The following is a 21,482-nucleotide window of genomic DNA, read 5'->3' as shown; positions in this document are numbered from 1 at the left end:
GGCCGGGGTCTCAGGCAAAGGCCGAGCCGAACTGGCTGAAGGTGTTCGCCTTGGTCAGGGGGCTCAGGCAGAGAACAAGCTTTGCAGGCTAGCATCCACTCCTCGGCCGAGGCACGGGCAAGGCTGGGCCGACCTGACTGAGGGTCCCACCATCGGCCTGTGACCCAACCCCAGAGCCGAAGGAACTTGACCAAAGGTAATCGACTGTCGGGAGCAACGACTGTCGAAGGGTTGGCCCTCGGCTAGGTCTCGGATCCATGCCAGTCTAACAGACCCTTCGACTGGAGCCAAGGGAGAACACTTAGTGAAAACCGCTTGATATTCGTAGGGTCGGCCCTCAGCTAGATCTCGGATCCATGCCAGTCTAACAGACCCTTCGGCTGGAGCTGAGGAGGGACACTTGGTGAAAACCACTTAGTACTTGCTTCAAGTCCCTCAAGTCCAGTCCTCGGACTCAGGAAACCTATCAGATAAGCCGAGGGGGCAGGACCGAGCCGTGCTCAAGTAGGAAGGCGGACCCTAAGGTAGGCAACGAGGGGTTTCGGCCTCTTTGCGCCTATCTACGGACTAAAGACTATCTTACTCAAAGGGACACAGAAGGCGAGAAAAAATGAAAGTTGGGAGCAAAAAGAGTTCATTCATTCATTCATAAGGCCCAAAGGCCAAGATTACAAGAAGCACGAAGGCTGATAACAAAAACAAAAAGAAAAGGGGGTTATCTGACCTGAGACCCGAGGTGACCTCAAGGGGCGTCCATTGGGTTCGCGGCCTCTTCTTCGGCTTGGAGGGTCTCCTGATCCGAACCTCCATGGTCGGGAGTCGGAGGGACCTCTCGGTGCAGCTGAACCTCACCCTCCTCGTTGTAGCCTCCGCCATTGGCATCGGTAACCTCGGTGGCTGATGGGGCCGCCTCAACATCGTCCTCCTCGAAGATGAGCCTGCTGTCCTCGAAGGAGACCCCGGGGTAATGCTCGAGGACCCAGTCTCGGACCTCGATAGCGCCCATTGTGAACCCCGGGGTGATGGCGCGCTTTATCTCCTCCCTGAAGTCCTCGGAGGACCGATACTCCTCGACCCCTCAGGCCTCGGCCTCCTGAATTCGAGCCTTCATCTGCGACTTCAGCTCCGTGAGCTTCTGTTCGCATTCTCGACGTGCGAAGACGAGGTCCTTCTCCAAGTGCTCCACCTTCTCGAGGAGGATCGAGCACTCGTTCTCCAGGGCGGCCTTCTCTCGCTCAACGACCTCGAGGTCTCGGCACATAGCTTTGGCCAGAGCTGCCAGTTGACCCATCTGATTTTGTGCCTACATGAAACACCGAAGGTCAGAATGCTAAGACAAGAAAAAAAAAGAAGAGGGTTGGGGGACCGAAGCTTACCCCAGCTATGAAGATGCAAGCATTCGTGATCATAGCCGCCGTCCCTTGCTTCTGAGCCTCAGCGGCGTCTCGGGGAAGACTCCCCTTCATCACCAGCTCACGAGCAACTCGCCCGACGGCCAGCGTGTCGTCCTCCTTTACCGACCATTGAGGGACAAACCCCACTTCGGCCCTCACGGTCGCCACCCTCGGGCCTCTGGAGGTCGCGGCGGGGGAGGGGTCTTGCGAAGGCCCGTCATGGCCCAGAGCAGCGAGGCCCTGGACTACCTCGGCGCTCGGCCCCTCAACTTTGGGCCTCTTCTTCGGGGTCTCGGAGGATGGCCCCTTCTTCTCCTTCCACTTTGGCCTCGGCTGCTGTTGGGCGTCCCGCGCCTTGGCCTCCTTGATTTGTGCTTGCCTTGCCGCAGCGGTAGCCCTAGCCTCGGCCTTGGAGACTTGCACTGTAAAAAGAAACGATGGGAGTCAGTACGAAGCACCGACACCCGAAGGAAGCAAACGGAGGCTAGCCTAACTCACCCGGGCTAAGCCCGAATCTAAAGAGTATGGCGTCGAACTTGAGGCAGTTAGCCTCGACTGGAGGACAGTCTTCTTGCCGCCTCGCCATCGCCAACGACTCCGCATCTGCCCTGAATAGGGCAGGGGTGGAGTTCACCTCCCTAAGGTCCGGGATATCCCAAACAGTGCCGAAGGGCACCCCCTCGGACGATCTCACAAAGAAAAACTTCTCCTTCCACTCGTGGATGGAAGTCGGGTAACCCTTTAGAAGCCGAAGGTCCTTTCGGGGGCAAAAGTAATACCAACCCGAAAGCCCCTTGCAGGCCTGAAGGAGATAGCAGTTAATGAAGAGGGGGAGGGAGAGAGGCCTCTGGTGCCTTACGAAGAAGACGATGAAGCTGAGTACTTGTCGCCACCCGTTCAGTGTCAGTTGGGTCGGACATACCCCATAGTGCCGAAACACTCGGGTGAAGAAGGGGTGGAGGGGCAGCTGAAGGCCAGCCTTGAACGCCTCCTTGTACAAGCACAACTCCTCGGAGTTCCGATAGCTGGCTCGGTCGGATGGTCTGGGCAGACGGAGCTCGAAAGCGTCCGAAACACCGAAGGAGGCCCTCAGCTCCTCCAGTTCTGGCTCGTCCATCGTGGATACGATGTTGAGAGCCTCCACTTCTAAGGGCTCCTGGGTCTGAGCTCGGGAATCGAGCACCCTCTCCCTGAATCCTGCACCGTTGGAGCCACCCTCGGACCTAGACGGTGAGGCCGTGGACGATGAGTCGCGGGAAGAGGGAGAGTCAGTTGAATCCAAGGACATCCCTCGAACCTCCCCTGGACTTCTATGCCTACGGTTTGGCCTCATCCTCTCGGAGGACGATGGGCTGTAGCCCGACAAGGAAGACATTAACTTACTTTTTGGGTGTCGCTAAACTAAGGAAAATCAAGACGAAGACGAGCTCTTCGAAACGAACACCAAGGCCGAAGGTAAGCTCTCCGAAGGAAAAAAGAAAAGTGCCCCACAAATGGCCCCCCACACTATATAGATGGGGAGAAAGACGGTACGACTACCTGAGCATTAGTGGCGCCGCCACGTCAGAGTACGAACCCTCGAGGTTTGCGCCCGAACGGACTTGACAGAAGGTCCCCCTCTCGGTTGGGAGTTCGGCCAAAGCCGAACGGACCTAACCGAGGGTCCTCACCTCGGATTGGGCGTTCGGCCAAAGCCGAACGGACCTGACCGAGGGTCCTCACCTCGGATTAGGAGTTTGGCCAAAGCCGAACGGACCTAACCGAGGGTCCCCCCTCTCGGTTGGGAGTTCGGCCAAAGCCGAACGGACCTGACCGAGGGTCCTCACCTCGGATTGGGAGTTCGGCTAAAGCCGAACGGACCTGACCGAGGGTCCCCCTCTCGGTTGGGAGTTCGGCCAAAGCCGAACGGACCTGATCGAGGGTCCCCCTCTCAGTTGGGAGTCCAGACAAAGCCGAACGGACCTGATCGAGGGTCCTCACCTCGGATTGGGAGTTCGGCCAAAGCTGAACGGACCTGACCGAGGGTCCTCACCTCGGATTGGGAGTTCGGCCAAAGCCGAACGAACCTGACCAAGGGTCCCCCTCTCGGTTGGGAGTTCGGCCAAAGCCGAACGGACCTGACCGAGGGTCCCCCTCTCGGTTGGGTGTTCGGCCAAAGCCGAATGGACCTGACCGAGGGTCCCCCTCTCGGTTGGGAGTTCGGCCAAAGCCGAACGGACTTGACCGAGGGTCCCCACCTCGGATTGGGAGTTTGGGCAAAGCCGAACAGACCTGACCGAGGGTCCCCCTCTCGGTTGGGAGTTCGGCCAAAGTCGAACGGACCTAACTGAGGGTCCTCACCTCAGCTGAGGGCTCAGAGCAAGGCCAAAGTCGAACGGACCTGACCGAAGGTCCCCTCACCTCGGCTGGGGGCTCAGAGTAAGGCCAAAGTCGAACGGACCTGACCGAAGGTCCCCTCACCTCGGCTGGGGGCTCAGAGTAAGGCCAAAGTCGAACGGACCTGACCGAAGGTCCCCTCACCTCGGCTGGGGGCTCAGAGTAAGGCCGAGCCGAGCCGGCAGAAGGTCTTTACCTCGACTGACCGCAGGCCTCGGTCGCAAGCAAGGCTAAGGCCGAAGGCAAAAAAAAAGAAAAAAAAAAAAGAAAAAGAAAAAGAAAAAGAGGAAAAAAGGAAGTGATGAAGAAAAGAGCTATGATTGTGAAAAATTTGGTTACTCCCACAGGAAGAGACTCCTAGTGGGAGTAAGGGGGCTCTCGATACAGCCAAATTGATCTCTCAGTGGGGAAATGACACGTGTCGCCCACCAGATAAGGATTCCAATGACTCAATCACGTTCGATCACGTCGTTTGCATGAAGGGAATATTCCTCACAAGAAGGACGGCCGTATTGGAGAAGGACAGGGGAAAGGCAAGAGAAAACCCTAGACCCCAGGAACCATATAAGGGGGCCGAGAAGAAGGAAGAAGGTAAGCATTCATACCATCACCATTACTCCCTTACTGAAAATTTTGCGGCCGACCCTAACTTGAGCGTCGGAGGACTAACCTCGGACAAAGCTCCGGGCCTCTGCCGTCTGTGCTTGTGCAGGACCAACTCACGGGGTTTTTGGCAGTAACAGAAGACAACGTAAAGAACTCAAAAAAAAAAAGGCGAGTTGTGCAAGAAAGTCAGATCCTTGAAATAAAGAAAATTTCAAAGCGACTCTGAGCTCGAATCTGGGAATTTCCTTCTATTAGCTTTCGATGCTCTTAGAAGCGGAAGCTAATGCTTTCTGATTTCTCCATCAACGAGGAAATGAAGAAGAGAGAGAATGAAAGCTGCAGAGGGAAAAAGGACCGGGGTGAAGCTCGAAGACAGAGCCCAACATCGGAAGAAAGTCGGCCATGAAGGTTAGTTTAGTTTTGTACTGCGGATGGATGGGTTTGGAAATTTTTTATTACAAGGGCCCATTGATGGACAGCTGCCACCAAACCCCATATTTCTTTGGCCAGACGAAGTGAGTCTGATCAAGTGGGGGCCAGGCCGTTGTGGGGCCGGGGCATGCTCGACGGTAATATCTCTTAATAATAATGATTTGTTTTTTCTTTGTAAGACTTATTAATAATGATTAGAATGTGGAATAAAAACTTTCGAGGTGGAGTGGAAGTGGATGGTAACGGTCCGAAGGTTTGACAAACCTAAGAAAAAAAAAAAAAAAGTAGTTAGAAATTTCAAAATTACCAAAAGAGACCCTAAGCGGGGGAAAAATCAACTTTTCGTTCATTTAAAAGTACCTAATTAAAACCTTAAAAGGGGGTAATGACAGTGGAATCGGCTCTTGTACTGTGCAATAAAAGCAGAAACTCAGATTCAACGCTCTAAAGCATTTTGGCACGAAACTCAACACATGGGTGCATGCATTGAGGTGTTTTAGGCGTTATATCTAAAATGCCACCTCTATTGCATAGCAAATGAGTCCAGTCCAGTTATAGTGGCCTCCCCTATAGTGTACCCTACTATTAGAATCATCTCTCATTAAACTGAAAATTACATTGTCCCCTACTTTTAGGTCTATATCAACTCCGTTAATCAAAAACTGTTTAGTAGTGACATCATGTGGTAGAATTTTTTTAAGACAAATATATCCTTTCATGTACCTGAACCACCAATTCGACCTTTTCAATCCAAATCCAAAATTCTTCCTTTTTCTTCCCTAAGCACGGACAATGACCCTAACTATCTGCAGCATTATGATGTGAACCATCACTCTGGTGACAATCGATGAAGCCTCCAACGACCATTGACAAAACTCCAGAGAGGTCTGACAATGTACCTAAACTACCTCTCAGTCGCATCCTTATAACACAGCATGGATATGTTGCTCCGAATTGGTTAAATTCAGGATTGGGTTCTGCTGATCCCTTCTCTGGTAGGAAACTAACAAGAAAAAGTGATTCTTCCAAACAATAATCAGTTTCTTTATCTTATCCTATTAATCTTCCACTAAACCTTTAGCTACTACTTCTAGTTATCGTATTAGCAACAACCCATAAATATTCAGGTTGGTAATCTTCCAACGTAAACCTTTTTCAGTTTTTATTTCTTTTTGTAAAGAGAGAGAGAGAGATAGAGAAACCTCTATTGTCAAGGGTTGTAACACCCGGGTAATTCACCTACCCCGATGCATTCTAATCAACAATTTTTGAATCCATAATAGGTCTTAGTGCTATGACAACATAGGTGGTATCCCCAGTCACGAATGTTCATTATCGGTTCCCAAGGATGCAAGTTAATTGCGAATTAGGAGCATACCGATCCCTACATGGCTACTTCAGTACCCAGTAAACCTTTATTACTAATCCCTCATATTATCACTACATCGAATCCAACTTCCTATGAAGGATATAACACAACACTGAATCTAACATTGTGATAAGGGTTTGTCACCACGCAATCATCCACTCACCTCGGTCAATGGAAATTTCCCCAACCTCTGTTATCGGACTGTAGGATTAGCCAATACTTAAACTCCTATAGGCAAAGGTTGTAGCACCAGGGTGGTACTTCTAGCCTAATGCAATCTATCATGATATATGTCACATCATAAGCATACTCACACATCCCGTGGGCATACAGTGTTAGAACCAAACCTTCGGCTACAATGTAACCCACACTCACACACTATGGAAATGCAATGCCAAAACCAAACTTCAGCCACCCTGTATCCCAATCACCCCAACACACTCACACACACCTTGGGTATGCAGTGCCGGAACCAAACCTTCGGCTACTCTGCATCTCACACACACATGCAACATCATCATTAACTAATAGAACAAAGTCATAATATGCAATTGGTCATGACCATACGTATAACAGTGGTATACAGTGCCAGAACCAAACCTTCGGCTACCCTGCATCCCACTTACACACTTCATTCACACTACTATGCAAATCAACATTAACCAATAGAGCACAGTCATAATATGCAATTGGTCATGACCATACGTATAGCAGTTGTAAACAAAAATATCAACATCAATGTCCGTAATTCAATATTCAATCAGAAAGCAAGTTTAACATGCAACTATCACGAACATGTGCATGGATAACATGTTATAAACACTCTATAAAATAGTTCACAACACCCTCTCACCTGGAAACCTGAAATCAATTGTTCGCTAAATTCCCTTAATCATGTACCTCGCCGAGTAGATTAGGTTTCTAACCAATTAAAGGGACATAAGTTGAAAATTATATCCTTAAATTATTTTAATTATATTCTAATTATAATCCTAAACTAAAATTGGAACATAGATTCAATAAGGTCACTGGTAGATGGGCACCGCTTAGCGGTGCGAGCCTTACCGCATGATGTCTTTATTTATTAGAAACAAAGGGGTTTTAGGTCAATGATCAAGCATAGGGAATGTCTTCTTATAATTCAATTGACCAATCAAAACTATGGTCAAAACAATGTGCTTGGTGGTTCATCGGGGGATGCTCACTGACTGGTGTGCACTTATCGATGAGTTCACCGCCTATTGAAACCGAGAGTGGGTAAAACCCAATTTTTACATCTACAGGGTTCATCGATGGATGCTCACTAGCTGGTACAGTGACCATCAATCGATGAACCAAAAAAACTAGGGTTTCTCTACCCAGTTTCACTCCACAGGCCACGTGGGTCCTTTTGAGTGCCCGGTGTTTGTGTGATTCCATGTGTGGTGCCAATCCCAACCTCATTTCTCACTTTTCATTTTTTTGAATTGCTTACAAGTTGGGATTTATGATTATAGGGTTGGTTCACATGTAAGAAGCACTAACACACTTAGCTTAAGTTTAGTGAAATTAGTGAGTTAGATAGCTTAGGCTAACAATATTCACTCATTTTCCCATTTTTGGAAGTCTAGGTTAACTTACATTGTGAGGATTTCGGTTAGGGTTCATGTCAAGACCACTAATGACTCATGTGATCACCCTAAACCCCCATACATGTATTAAATTTCATTTTCCCCAACCCAATGTTAATTAGAATGATTAATTGTAGAGAATATGGGCAAAGTTCACTATTCTAGGGTTTATTTGCCCAAATTGGGATTTTAGGTGGGGATTTCATAAGGTAAGGTCCATGGACTCACATTGAGCCATTAGTCTTGCTAGGAAAGTCCCCTACATCAATTCCCCTTCCCAATTCATGGTCTTTATGGGTGAGTAGTTAGAATTCGGTTGGGGGTTCACACTTGGCTTGGTGGAGAGAGAGAGAGAGAGAGAGAGAGAGAGAGAGAGAGAGAGAGAGAGTGTATGGAGGGGGTAGAGTGAATGGAACTTACCTTAGTTGATAGGATCCTTACTCCCCCCCCCCTTCCTCCTCCCTTGCTCTTCTTCTCCTTCTTCTCCTTCTTCTTTCTCCCCCTCCTTCTCTCTCCCTAACTTGGTAGGTAAAGGGAAAAGAATGGCAAGAGCTTCTATTTATAGCCACTTAAGTTATCTAAAGGCTGTTTGGGATGATAATGAGTTTTCACTCATTACCAGGTTAATTGGTCATTTTGTAATAACGGGCCCACCTCGAGGTGTCCCGATACATTAATCTACTTCCCAAAAAGTTGTCCCAACATTTGGGAGTGGTTTGAGATTCACAGGTGTGAGGGATTGGGCCCCATGGTAAAATAATCCAATTCTGGCCAGTACACTCACCGGTGGGTGTTCCTTGGCTAATGCCCATGAGTCGATGTGGGTTATTTAGGTCCACATTAGGTGGAATAAGGTCTATTATCTGTGAGGAGGGTTCCTTAGGTGTTTAAAAGTGTGTGGGCCCTTTCTTGGTGCATCTCATTACTAGAGTTCGAGATTATTCCCTTCAATGAGAGAGGACTTACACTTACCTCTTGGGTGGTTTGTAACCCTTTCATGCAATGAACTGAGACATCCACAAGCTACCAGTAGTGATCACCTTGCATGCATCACCTGTTTTCAGAATTTGGAATTTGCTCGGGGTTTTGTACGGGTGTAACAGACATTCAACTAAAGCATGAAACTCTTGAAATTTTTAAATACATCAGATTTCTTGACCATAGAATAAAACCAAATATATTTTGAATAATCATCAACAAATATGACAAAGTATTTAAACCTTTAGGGGAAGGGGTAGCACAAGGGCCCCAAACATCACTATAAACCAAATCAAGGGAAAATAAACTGATAGATGAGGAAGAACCTAAAGACAATTTGCTAGTCGTGCCTAATTGAAAAGCGATACAGACTTTACTAAACCATGTGGACTAACATGGGAGATTATTTTCACGTAACATCAACTTAAGGGGACACTCATGGAGATGCCCTAGGCAATGATGCCAATTGTCAAGCATTGTCCGCTCAACAATATTGTCAGAAGGAAGGATAGGGGCATGAAGTTTGTAAAGACCATTGTTACTCAGACCGGAGAGGAGGGTTGACTTGGTTACCTGATCCTTGACAATAAAATGAGAAGCATGGAATTCAAAAAATATGTTATTTTCTTTAGTAAATTTCTAAACTAAGAGAAGAGACTTAGAAATATAAGGAACAAATAAAACATTGGAAAGATGAAAAGAAAGAGAAGGAGAAGAGGATGGAATAGTGGTAGAGCCAATATGGGAGATGGGAATACCCTTACCAATGCCAACTTGTAATTGGTCTGTATCTATGGAGGAGTTATAGGTGGAGAGGGAATGGAGGTCTAGGGTAACATGGTGAGAGGCACTGGTGTCAAGGTACCTAGTTAGGGAGTTGTTGGGTGGGTTAGGATGGTGTTGGGAGGAGGGACAGGTTGGGGTGAGCATAGTGCGCTGAGGGTGTGTAAGATGGAGGGTGAGAGGTGTGGTTATATAGAGAGGGATTGGTTTGCTTTTGGGTGTAGAGTTGCAATAGAAGCAAGTGGTAGCCGTATGGTTGGTGCAATGGCAGATGGTGCAAAAAGTTACCTCAACCACAACCAATTCCTCGGCCACGCCCCCATGACCCCTGGAAGAGCCATGGTTAGCGGAAGAACCATTCTCACCAGAGGAAGGGGACGGTCACTGGGTAGTATTGGCAATTGGCATCATAATTGTGTCCAATAGGCCGAGCTTATGAAAAGCACACATACTCTTGTGGCTTAGAAGAAGACTGTGGAGCTCTATGTAGGAGGGAATCACAGTGCGTGTGAAAAGAAAGGAACAATTTCCTGCAAATCTTCTTTGAGGCCGCAAAGAACATGGATGTTAAAATCCCAAGGTGTGAGGAGCTTCCTAGCAACAGCCAATTCATCAGTGATTGCCTTTATCTATCACAGTTTCATCTGATGTTTGGTGGAGCTTCTGATGGCTCAGATGAGGGGACATCATTCTAGTAGAGGAGGCCGAGCCATAAGTATCTTGAAAAGTTATCCAGATCTCATGACTTGTGTCCTTGTCAAGAATGATAGGGATGATAACTTCAAAGAGGGAGGAGACAGTGAGACTTACTAGTTGAGAATCTTGTTAGTGCCAGGCTGTAGCGGCAGTTGCGTCATCAGAGCACGGGTTTGTACCATCAAGAAAGCCAAAGAGGCACTGACCCTTCAAGAATGGCACTAGTTGTTTCTTCTACAAGAGAAAATTAGTGGGTGTAAGTTTGAGAGAAAGGAAGTGATGAGCACATTTATGTGTGAAATCTTAGGATGTAAGCATGCATTTTTATATACTTAGAATGGAGCTACCTTGGGGTTTACTCTCTTTTTGTAAGGCCTTAGGGACTATCGGACACCATATCTCCAATTTCACACTTAAAGAGGTCTTGTTTATTTTCATGGCTACGAAGAGGATGAAATTCTGAGCAAGAGTGTTGCATTAAAAGTACACATTCGTTTTAGCACCCATAAAAGTGATTATTCTTTTCAGGCTAGAAAAAGAATAATGGACCATAATAGAATCAAGATGTAGGCCCAACCCTTCTATAGTTGTCCCAGGGGTACAAGAAAATATTTCAGATGCCAACAAAGAAAGAGGGACCCACACTTGGGTGCTACACTCTCTCTTCTCCCCTTTGTGCGATGAAGACATTCTATCTCCTATTTTTTGGAGATTTGGTTGAAGATCTCCTATTTTCCATTTATTTAAAGCTCAAGGGGCATGGACAGAATTTCTAAATTAAAATAGAAGATGTCCAAATTGATCAAAGCAAGGAGAGGAAATCATCCAAGAAAGGGTTTGTGTACTAGATAGAAGAGAGAGAAAAGAAAATAAGGAGAAAAAATTGGAAAAAGAAGGGAAAATCGTTGGAGACTCCTTTTCTCTCTTCTCTCTCCTCCAGATCATCACCTTAGATCTAAACAAACCCTAATTAGGAAACCTAAATTATGGGAGGCTCTCTTCTCTCCTACAATTCTCTCTCTTTCTCTCTTCTCTCTCCTCCACATCATCACCTTAGATTCTAAAAAAAACCCTAATTAGGAAACCTAAATCATGGGAGACTCTCCTCTACCTACGATTCTCTCCCTTTCTCTCTTCTCTCCCCTCCACCTCATCACAACCTAACCATTGGACTCCGTCTCCCCTATTCCCTATAAATAAAAATCATACAAGGGGGGAGAGGGTGCACTTCACTTTTATTTTCTTTACTCTAGTTTTTCTCTAGGTTTTCTCTAGTTCTTCTTCTAGTCTTCTTTTACCTTTTGGTTCAAGCACTTATGTAATGGATGTTTATTTAATGAATACAAGTTCTTTTTTATGTTTATTGTTTATGGTATTCAGTTGTAATTTTACTTTCTAGTTCTAGGCTTAGTTCTAAGTGACAAGAACCAAGTGTGGGGCACAAGTTTTCAAATTCAGATTTGTCTTCTCCAGGCCTAGAAATTTCAGATTTGGTTTATTCCAGATCTAATTTTTAGGGCTAGTAGTATTTCAAATCAATCAAGAAGCAACAAGTTTTAATTCAAGTATGGAAGTTCAGGTAGGTAGGCTTCTTCATAAGTCTTCTCACCCCCTCTCATTCCCTCTTCTGGCTCCCCAGTCATTCTTAACTTAGGTTTTTAATTTCAGTTTTACTTTATTATTTTCCCTTTCCCCCAAGGTCCTTGGCTAAACTGTGTTGGATTTGCCCCTCTCTAGCTATGGAACCATCCTTTTATTGCTTTTACTTTCAGTTATTTACTTTGCCTCCCTTTCCCTAAAGCTAAGTAGTGAAGCCATTGTAAGAGTTACTCTCTAGTCAAGTAGGGAAGATTGAATTATTTGCAGTGCATCCCTCGGGCTAAGTAGAGAAACCTAATTGTGTGCCTTTCTCTAGCTTTCTTCCCTTTTAGTTGCACTTTTATTATTTATTTCAGCACTTTTACTTTATTGCTTTTTATTTCAGCACTTTTACTTTCAGTTGTTTACTTTTTATTTGTGTGGTTTGAAGTATTTAAATTTCTAGATGTGTTGTTGATTAGGATGCTTTTAGATGCATTTGTTTTAGGGTGGTATTTAGAAGTAGATCATCATAATTAATCCATATACTTTCATGTGACTGAAAGAAGCCAAAAATAAAGTAGTTACTCTCCTTGTGTTCGACCTATAGCTACACTGATCTGTATGCTTGCGGTTACTTTTAAATCTTAAATAAGTTTTTGACGCTGTTGCCAGGGAGATAGTTCCAGGTTATTTTTCACTTTCTTTTGGTAAATCGGAGTGTTTTATTTTCTTTTTTCTTTCCTCATTTATTGAATTCTTGAGAAGAACAACTTGCAATAATGGTTGTATTAGTGGAGGTCACCAAGCCTTACAGTATGGTAAAGACAGGTTCCGCCCTGTAGCAGTACCTCAAGAATTGAGAAATCTCGGATCCCTGCCGATAAGCTCACAAAAATCTAAAAAAAAATATAAAAAATCCATTCTTTTATGGTTGTCTTATTCTAGTTGTGGGTAGTTTTATGTCACATGAGTGCTAGGTGTGTACGTAATACTGAGAATCGGTTAGAAAGAAGAGATCCAATAAGTAGTGACCCTATACATATACTCTCATCAATACCTTTCAATATGGGAGACCAACAGCAAAACATTACACCTAAATCTCTAAAAGATAGGTTCTACCCTGCTAGAGTAGTCCAACCTTCCTACATAGTTCTACCACAAGCCCAGGGCAATAATTTTGAACTCAAATCTCAGTACATCTCTATGTTGCCCCACTTTTATAGGCTGACCTTTGAGGATGCAAACCTATTTCTAAAGAAATTTGAAGAGGTATGTGCTCTAATTAAGATCCAATAGCTTTCTGATGATGCTATTAAGCTTAGGTTCATCACTTTTGCATTGAAAGACCGAGCTAAGAAGTAGTTGTATGGATTACCCATAAATTCTATAATCACATGGGAACAATTCATAGTTGTCTTCCTCAAGAAGTTTTTTCCAACTCATAAGACCAATAAGCATAGAAGCGATATCCTTCAGTTTAGATAAAAACCTAGTGAGTCCTTTTCGAAACTTACAGAGAGATTCAAGGATCTACTCCAAGAATGCCCTCACTATGGCCTAAACTTATGGCATTTATGACAAATAATTTATGAGGTTATTGATTACTCAACTGAATAAATGATAGAGTCTATGTGCCCTGGGGGATTCACATCCTTTACAGATGAGGAAAGGCATATAAATTTTTATTTGACTTAGCTGACAAAACCCGTGAGTGGGAATCAACCCAAGAAAGTGAAAGAACCATCGGAGGAAAAAGATATTTTGTGGATGGAATAGTAGCTAAGGAAGCCCACTTGGATAGCCTAATCAAAAGGATTGAGGCTATTGTTGCTAGAGAGCCATCATCAGTCAATATAGTTAAGATGTGTGCTTGGTGCCAGTCCCCTGTACATGTTATAGAAGAATGCCCCGACACCTCTGGGGGTACTTCCAATGACAGTGTTAATGCCTTATATCAGAATAATCCATATAGTAGCACTTACAATCCAGGGTGGAGAAATCACCCAAATTTCTCCTGGATCTAGGGTAACCAAGCAGGGCCTTCGAATTTCCATAGTCAAGGTCAACCTGGACCCTAAAGGCCTCAATAGCCTTTTGCCTCCAAATACTTTTCCTAGGCCAAATGTAGAACCCCAAGCTAGTTTTCCTAGGCCTCCTCTCCTATCATCTTATCAACAACCCTCTGGGTTTACCAACACTGGAGAGGTAAGTAGATTGAGTGACTTGAAAAAAAATATAGCCCTCCTCATGACAAGCCATCAAAATCTTACTAGAGAACTCACCCAAGTTGTCTCAATTCTGTATGAGAGGGAGAAAAGAACAATGCCCAGTCAACCAGAGCATAACCCTAGGCCTTAGTTGGTTGGTTCGTAAGCACCCACTAATGCATCACTGAATGTGGTAAAGGTCAGACCCAACAAGGGCCCTCCAACTAATGTCATGCTATTTATGCCCTTAGAAGTGGGAGTACCAACAGAGTGTTCCTAAATCTTCTCCATCTATTACTCTTGTTAACTCTCCTTCTGTTGAGGACACAAGTGTGCCTCTTATTCTAAGTTAATCTGATGAACTAAAGCAACTAAAGATGATTTGGTTGAGGAAACCAACATGATTCTTCTGAAAAAGAGCAAAACCCTAATAGTTCTTATGCTCCCCTATCCCTTTTCCTAATCGCTTGGTAAACAAAAAGAAGAGACTACTTCCATGGATAAGATTTTAGTAGTCTTCAAGAAGGTAGAAATGAACATCCACTTTTGGATGTCATATCTCAGATCCCCGCCTATGCAAAGGTCGTGAAAGATTTGAGTACTCACAAATGAAACAAGAGTGTGCCTAAAAAGACGTTCTTGGCAAGTAACATTCTCAGCCGATAGCAGCCAAGTATAAGGATCCAAGGAGCGCTACCATAGCTTGTGTCATAGGTAACACTTACATTGAGCATGCCTTACTTGACCTTGGCACAAGTGTGAATCTTTTACCTTACTATGTGTATAAGTAACTAAGATTGAAAGAATTGAAAGCTACTGAAACTACTCTTTAGTTGGAAGATATGTCTGTTAAGATTCTTAAAGAGATGGTTAAGGATGTCTTACTTAAGGTGGGGGAATTTATTTTTTCTGTTGATTTCATTGTGTTAGATACCAAGCCCTTCTCAACCAAGGATGAGATCTCAATAATTCTAGGAAGACCAATCTTTGCTACTAGTAATGCATTAATCAATTGCCGGAATGGTTTCCTAAGGTTATATTTTGGCAACCAAACTGTTGAGTTTAACATGTTTAGGATAGGCAAGAAACCACATATGGAAGAAGAGATCAATATGCTTGAGGATTTTCCTAAATTTTCCTGATGATTTCATTATCAACTTTGATATTGATTTTGATTAAGAATTCCAAGAGTGTATGGATGAGTTGGATGATGATAGTGAAAATTTATTTTCTAAAGTCTTGAGTCTTCACACACCTGTGGAGCCCTTAGGACCCCTTTCCAATTCCATTCCCAAACATTTCATAGTTGAGCCCCCTAAGAAGTTGCCGTCTAATTTGAGGTATACTTTCCTAGGGCTTGACCAACCTCTTCTAGTAATAATTTCTTCAGATTTGACTTCTAGCCAGGAAGAGGAATTACTTAAAGTGTTAAAAGATAATTAGGAAGCCCTAGGGATGGACCATGACTGATATCAAGGGTATAAGCCCTTCTATTGTGCAACATATACATTTTATGGAGGATTCCAAACCATCCACGGAACCCTAAAGAAGAGCTAATATAGTGATGATGAAAGCCATTAAGAAAGAGATACTAAAGTGCTTGAATCATGGAATAATTTATCATATTTCTGATAGCCAATGGATAAGCCCAGTTTATGTAGTGCCCAAGAAGTCTGGTGTACTATAGTTTCCAATGCTAATAACGAACTAATTCCAACCTGTGTCTAATCAGGGTGGACAGTGTGTATAGACTATAGGAAACTTAATGCGGCAAGCTGAAAGGACCACTTCCCATTGCCATTTATTGACCAGATATTAGAGATTAGCTGGACATGAATACTATTGTTTTCTTGATGATTATTCTGACTATAACCAGATCCTAATTGCTTTAGAGGACCAACATAAGACCACTTTTGTCACACCCCGTTCACACTGAACTGGAGCGGTGACCGAGTTAACACCGGTTAACCCAAACCTGCCAAGATCATCAGATACTGTATTCCACCACAGCATACACACACTAACATAAGTTCATCAGATCAGCGGAAGACTAAGTTTTACCTGTGAATAAATCCCATATACTTGATACCCGAATTATGATACAATAATTATATACCTTTGGGCCCGAAGGCATGATATATACACAAAAAGAATATGATTCAAATACCAAGTATATACAGGAAATCATCAAAACCATCAGAGTACACAGCTCGGCTCGGTTTCAAGGCTAGAGCTCAGCTCGGCATCAGGGGTTGTGCCCAGCTCGGCATCACATAGAAGAGCTCAGCTCGGCCTCAGAAGTGGAGCTCAGCACGGCCTCCAAGGTGGAGCTCAGCTCGGCCTCAGAACTGCTGTCCCGCAGCACAGCTCTCGCACAAGCAGTCAGCGTCGTGCTCTAACTCCTCAGGGGTCCACCAGTCCTCTTCAGGAAACTCGACTGTGGGACCCACCCCATGCTCCTCAGATGTATGACCTGCAAAACCATCTAAAAAAAGGGGTGTACACATGGGATGAGCTCACTAGCTCAGTAAGTAGAAAGATGGACCACACACAACAGTCCACACATCACAACACATCATATGCACTACATGCCATGCTATACATTTTAAATCACATCCACCTAAGCAACATTACTAAGTCTTTGGTTTTAGTGCTACTACAACCACAGTGCGCGTATACTCCGGGTACGAGCTGCGAACTCCCTCCCGCGATACGCCCATAGGGCTGTTGGAGAAGGCCCACCGTGAGTACTCGGAAAAGTAAAGACAATGCCGTCCACCAGCTCTCAACAGAAATGTAAATGACTGAAATAAAGGTGCTGACTCCAGCAATTTAAAAGCAGTACGATTGGCCCTCTTGAATGTACCACCGGGGTTGCCGACTGTCCTACATGACTCGCCGGGCGTAATGCCTAACGGCCACAGTGTCCGACAACCGCGACCCCTGCTTCCCCCCAAATGGCAACCCAACACCTTAACCCCTGTTGGGAAGGGTCGTAGCACGGGATGGTGAGAATCCTAATACCGCATGCTCTTATATGACAATAGTACGACTGCATAGTGCCTCCGTGTCCCATTCCACGGGCCACCAATGCATTCGTTTCCAAGCCGACTACGGCATCTAGTCTATCAATGCATTATGCACCATGATGTCCACATTCAACATATAAACATCTCATTCAATTTGCATTTGAAAGTAAACATAGCACATATGCACATCAATGAGAGGAATGACTAATCTACATGGCATATTCATGATGACATGACTAGATTAGATATAATTAAATGAATGCCAATTAGTTGCCTTGAAACAATGCCAAACGTCCTCTCCCCACTTACCTGTAGCGTACAAGGATTCCCGTTCGGTACGGGTGAGATCCGGAGCGAATCGGGTAGGATTTGGTGAACCTAACATAATTGAGCGGGGTTAGTACTTCACCATTTTAGAATCAAAATTAATGAAATCCGATGTCAAAATCGTGTTTAGAACGTCAAAAGAAGGTCACACGTCTGATTTGGGTTCGACCGGACATAAGGATCTCCTTCGGGGCCACACGGGTGGGTCAAACAGGTGGGCTGTCTACCCACCAGTTTTACCCATCGGTTTGGGACTGGCGGGTAGGGGCCCGCCGGTTGTACCCGTCGGTTGGGCCAGGGACCCATTGCTAGGACCGGCGGGTAGGAACCGGCGACCCGCCGATTTTGGCGGGAAAGACACTGTTTCTTCCCCATTTTCTCCATTCTTTGGGGAATCAAATGGGGCTTTCCCCCACCCATTCTTCACACCTTCGAGGTCCTATAGGATGGTTCTAACCTAGATCTAGGTTAGATTCAAGTGAGGGAAACCATCTTACCTTCTTTGCTCAAGAATGACCTCAAACCCTTCAAATCACTTCAAACTCACAATGCTTCTTCTACCTTGTCAATATCTCTTCAAATCCTTCAAGATCAACACATAAATCATCTATTAAACCTTAGATTCATCATTTCAAAGGGTATTTACAAGATCTCAAGAAACCATACTCGAATCAAGGGTTTAAAGCTTGGATATGGTGAATGTTCACAAAACCCAAATTTTCTTACCTCCAACTGTAGATCTAGAGTTGAAGATCACTCTCCCGGCACCGGAATGGGAAGATCGAGCTTCGGCGCCGCTGAAATCCCTCTTTTCTTCCTCTTCCTTCTCTTCCTTTCTTCTGCCCTTTCTTTTCTTTCTCCTCTTTACTTTTCTCACCAACGTACGGGGGTAATAAATGGAAAGAAGAGAAAATCATAAAGCTTTATATATAATTCCTAATAAGTGAACAGTGCACTTGGATGGGTCACTCAGGTGGGTGCACCCACCTNGAAATCATAAAGCCTTATATACTATTCCTAATTAAGTGAATAGTGCTCTTGGATGGGTCACTCAGGTGGGTGCACCCACCTGTCCTACCCACCTGAGAGCCAAGACTTGGGATTTTGACCGGGTTCGGACCTCGGCGCGAACCCCACCCCAGGCATACGATGTAGCATACGTTTATACCTTAAAATACGGATATAATACCTTTTTTATCCGTACATAGCCTTATGGTAGGTGCACGTACACGGTTTGGGCACTCCCGTCTCTTCTAGCACTGGCTCGGACTTGTCGGGCCAGCCGGTGTTTAAGGTTACCCGTGCCATCATAGCCCATAAGGAACCCGCTCTAATTTCCTCTAGCTCGGTTCCTGCATAGTTAAACCGGTTCAATCGCGAAATCAGACCGGGTTTAAGAAGCGGGGTATTACAATACTCTTCCCTACCTACCATACTGAAAGGGAGAACTAGTGGAATACCTTACAAGAGGATTCTTGTAGAGAGTAGACTAGACTCGGATTGAGTCGAACCACTATAAATCTTGTGTTGTGTGATTGTGCTTGTTTTATTTATTCAACATCATTTTTAACTTACAATCACATTTGGGACCTATACATCGAAAAGAGTTAATTTTCACTAGTATAACCTATTCACCCCCCTTTAGGTTATTTCGGGAGCAACTTGATGTGAAAACAACATTCTTGCATGGTGAACTAGAAGAACAGATTTATATGCATCAACCTGAAGGGTTTGTTATTGAAGGTAAGGAGGACTATATATGCTTGTTGAAGAAGTCCCTATATGGTTTGAAACAGTCTCCTAGACAGTGGTATAAAAGTTTGATTCAGTTATGGCTAGTTTTGGATACTCCATATGTCAATATGATTATTGTGTTTATTTCAGAAAGCTCTCTAATGGGTCATTCATATATTTGTTGCTTTATGTTGATGATATGTTGATTACAGCAAAAGATAGGAATGGGGTCAATAGGTTGAAGGAACAATTAAGTTCTGAATTTGAGATGAAAGATTTGGGGGCAACAAGGAAGATCCTTGGTATGGAGATCAAGAAGGATAGAAAAGCAAGGAAGCTGTGGCTGTCTCAACAAAAGTACATTGAGAAGGTATTGAATCGTTTTGGCATGAAAGATGTCAAACCTGTAACTACTCCTCTTGCATCTCATTTTAGACTTTCAATTGCTCTATCACCTAAGACAGATGAAGAGGTGGAGTACATGTCACGTGTTCCATACTCTAGTGCAGTTGGCTCCGTTATGTATACTATGGTTTACACTCATCCTGACATTTCACAAGCTGTCAGTGTGTGAGTAGATATTTGTCATGTCCAGGTAAAGCTCACTGGGAAGCAGTGAAGTAGATACTTAGGTACTTGAAAGGGACCTCTGGTGTTTGTTTGGAGTTTGGGAGGAATGGTGATAGTTTATCTGGTTATGTTGATTCAGATTATACAGGTGATCTTGATAAGAGGAGGTCACTCACAGACTATGTATTTACTCTTGGAGGAAGTACGGTTAGTTAGAAAGCTACATTACAGGCTACAGTTGCATTATCTACTACTGAAGCAGAGTATATGGCAGTGACTGAGGAAATTAAAGAAGTTATTTGGCTTAGAGGTTTGTTGGAAGAACTCAACATGGATCATGGGGTGACTGTTGTCCATTGTGATAGCCAGAGTGCTATTCACTTAACTAAAGATCAAATGTATCATGAGAGGACAAAGCACATTGCTATTCAATATCATTTCATAAAAGAGATAATTGCTCAAGGTAATATTCAAGTGTTGAAGATTGGTACTGAAGACAATCCAGCTGATATGTTGACTAAGCCTTTATGTGTTGGTAAGTTTGAGCATTGCTTGAACTTACTTGGTGTTTGTCGTGTTTGAGTTCAGCCCTTTGGAGGGCTATTGGAGAAGATGAAGTTATTAGCTATTTATTTATTTGTTGGAGGAGAATTTAAGCCAAGGTGGAGATTTGTTAAGTTTGTCTCGAATTATTGACCCGTTTTGAAGATTGACCCGATCCGATAAATTTTGGTGGTGACCCGAATGAGAAATTTTTTGAGATCTGTGATGGAAGCAGAGGGGTTCGACCGGATCGACAATGACCTAATGGGTCGACCCGTGATTTAGAGTATATATAATGTACTGTTGCTTGTTGAGAAAGTCATTGTATATTGGGGTTTTTCGAGCTAGGGTTTCACGGTGAGTTTTTCCTCGCCGCTGCTAGGGTGTAATTTCTCTTCTGCATAGTGAATCATCTTCTTCTTCGTCCGAGGACGTAGCACACCACCCTGGTGTGTGAACCTCGTTAAATCTCTGTGTCGTACGGATCTATTGTCTCTTTATTATTTGTGTTTCTTGGTGTTTGATATTATAGAAGATAATGCATGATAACCAATTACATGGGATGGTAAATTGTAAGCTTTTTATGAGGAATATTTCCCTATGACTCAAGGATGAAGAAGAACTCTGAGTTTGTTCAACTCAAACAAGGAAGTATGTTTGTGAAGGAATACGAGAGACTTTGTTGCATTGTCATGTTATGCCCCGAGTCTAGTGGATACAGATGATAAGAGGACTAGGTAGTTGGAAGAAGATTTACACCCTAACATCTAGAGGTTCGTGATGGTCGAGGAGCTACCATCAAATACCTGAGGTTCACAGGTATTGCGGTAAAAATTGATCGGGTGATCTTCTTTGCAAGACTTGGTACTCCATGCTAGGTCTACACAGAAAAGCAGACAAAGGAGAGCTAAGCTGACCCGATAGAGGTCCCTCCAATGCCTAAGTCAGATTTCTTTAACAACATATTCTCAAAAGTATTTTATGGAATGATCCATCCCTTTTTACCTGTTTTTACCTTGTATTTATAGATGTCCAGCTGAGGTTGCCTCTGAAGTCATTTCGCTTGAGGTCAGAGTCCAAAGGGGAGGTGACTCTGCGATCCTTTTGAATATTCCGATTCTTAGGAAGATTCTAGGGAATATTCCAGCATTTGTGGCAATTCTAGGAATATTCCTTTTTGTCATGGGTGTTGGATTCCTTATTTGTTAGGATTTCTCCTAGAGATAAGATTTGCTGAGCTGGCAATA

General features: G+C 44.2%; 1 non-coding gene across 1 annotated transcript; it reads right to left on the bottom strand.

Moving 5' to 3' along the window:
* Positions 1–13,277: 13,277 nt before the first annotated feature.
* On the bottom strand, positions 13,278–13,384 carry LOC122094586. The gene has a single exon (XR_006144901.1). It is a non-coding gene; the product is annotated as a small nucleolar RNA R71 (small nucleolar RNA).
* Between the last annotated feature and the right edge of the window lie 8,098 nt (positions 13,385–21,482).

This window comes from Macadamia integrifolia, chromosome 11, assembly GCF_013358625.1.
Source record: "Macadamia integrifolia cultivar HAES 741 chromosome 11, SCU_Mint_v3, whole genome shotgun sequence".
Classification (NCBI taxonomy): Eukaryota; Viridiplantae; Streptophyta; class Magnoliopsida; order Proteales; family Proteaceae; genus Macadamia; species Macadamia integrifolia.
This window is presented reverse-complemented; position numbering and strand designations above follow the sequence as displayed.